At 35.8% G+C, this 2,266-nt stretch overlaps 1 protein-coding gene across 2 annotated transcripts in view; it reads right to left on the bottom strand.

The window, feature by feature from the left end:
- Positions 1–2,266, bottom strand: part of LOC18039931 (R3H domain-containing protein 1) — a 6,842-nt gene that overhangs the window by 3,376 nt on the left and 1,200 nt on the right. The gene's annotated exons all lie outside the window — the stretch shown is intronic.

Raw genomic sequence — 2,266 nt, 5'->3', positions numbered from 1 at the left:
GTCTGAACCATCTAAAGTACAAAGAGAAATGAACCAATATGCTTCCACAAAACTCAGCTAGCAACTGCATCCTTCTAACTCTAGTCCAACATCACTGGCTTTCAGTGAATCACCTTTATGCCTGTGATCTCTTTTTTCATTTTTTTTTTCCTTTTTTTTCAGCTGCCATTTGCCTTACTCTGGATGTTCAATCTCTAACATTCCGTTTGATATCCTTCAACTTCATAACAACCCTCAACGTCCTACCAATCTTTTCCCAACCCTTCCAGCAGAGTGATGTTTTGCTTCATTTACCTTTTGTAAGCTCCTCCATTTAATGCCTAAGGACTTGACACTTTTCAAAACCAATAATATCTGCCATCCCAGCCCTCTATCTCCTCAGAAGGGCTGATTTCACAGTATTCTGCAAGCCAAGATCAAATTGAACCCATTGCCTCTACCACCATGATGCTCATCAATCAAAAGTGAATAAGAATCAAGTGTAGCCGCTGGATTGAAAATGGACTGGAACAACTAGTGTTCTGCCCCCAAACAAAGCATGTACTAACCCTGATTGTAGATCATTTAAACCATGGTGCTTTCAAATTCCAAGAATAGTTAAAAGATACTAGTTTTTGAAAACGTGCCATGACAATTCATGAATAGCCCATCCTTATATTACTAGAGCCAAACTTGTCTTCTGTCCTTATATCGTCACTGTTTGATATGAATTAAGCAGAATATAAAATCCTCGCAAGAAACAAACTATTTCAAAATCTCAGGGAGAAAAGAAACAAGTGGAAGAGGTTGAAATATGGGCAATGACTGCCTATTGCCATCACCCAACGTTATGATTATAGGCCCTAGAAGCCCAACAAAAAAAGCACTCAAGAAATAGATTGGTCTAAAACATCAAATTCACTTGTTCCAATTGATGGTTTGAAAAAATTCAAATTTAACACAGCCTGATAAAATACAATCGATCCAGCGCAATAGATCAGAATAAATAAAGGATTAATTCACCATCCATGGTATTATGTATCTCCAAAATCTAGCAACAAATAGAGGGAATAAGAATGGCCAACCTTAATTTCTCTATCAACATTTTTAAGTTTCCCAAACCGAGAGATTTTACTTCAACATGTGCTTTAATTGTATGCTGTTAAATATCTGCTATGCTTCTGAGAGTCAATTTGAAGATCCACAAGCCCCATTAACATGCATCTATTTTGTCCTTCACCACAGCTTGATCAACTAAATTAGCCCTATCAAGGAAACTCTTCAACCCTGACAAAAATGGTAAAGTGATAATTATCCGTCCCACATCTCTTCATCATGCAGAAACACTTTAATTTTGATCCCCATAGGTGTATTAATCTTTTATAGAATAAAGTTTATGTACATAAACCTGGTATAAATCTCACTGGAAGATACTATGACACTTTTGAAATTCAACTCTTAGAAAGGAAGATAACTTCTAGACAAGTTACACGGAAATGAGGTCTTAAACTATCACCATGCTATGCATAACTCCACAAGAGTACATGGATGTGAACTTTAAGTTTTCTCTGTATGATTCCATTGGGTGAATCTAATTATCCATCACCTTGCTCCCACAGCACCAATCCATGTCTGCCTCCTGATTCTCTATTCCAACATTTTCTCATGCAATCCAAATCCAATTTCTACCCATAAAAAGAGGTGATGCCTCTAACTACTATAAAGGACCCACAAGGTCAAGGGTAATCTATTGGAAGCGCCTCAACAATACTGCAGTAGATATTTTCACTTCTATAAATGATAACAACATAAGATTACTATGTCGGTATACAAAAAATGAGAACAGAAAATCAGAATTTCAAATAATGAAACAAATCCTCTAACATGACTAGGTAAGAAGTAAATACATCTCTTCTTTGTAACATAATATGAAATGATACATCTCTTCAATTTACAAGAAGAATACTCTTCTTACTTTCCAAAACTTGAAAGTCTACGGAATTGACAAATTGGAAATTCTTAGTAAAACTGAGCATCATATCATCTTCATCTTCTTCTAATGGAACCACCAGTAATTGAGAGAATCACGTGGCACTGTTTTAAATCAATGGAACCGATTCAGTTCTGTCATCTTCAGGTAGAAAAATTATTTGGATATTGAATCCGGATTGAACGGTAAAGTTACTAACTATATCCAAGCTCAGGTATAATAGTTTATCATATCATTTCCCTCAAGTGGTGCATGCCTTTTCACTAATTATTCTGGTAAACCTTTTCGCTCACTATT

Source organism: Citrus clementina, unplaced genomic scaffold, assembly GCF_000493195.1.
Source record: "Citrus clementina cultivar Clemenules unplaced genomic scaffold, Citrus_clementina_v1.0 scaffold_6, whole genome shotgun sequence".
Classification (NCBI taxonomy): Eukaryota; Viridiplantae; Streptophyta; class Magnoliopsida; order Sapindales; family Rutaceae; genus Citrus; species Citrus x clementina.
This window is presented reverse-complemented; position numbering and strand designations above follow the sequence as displayed.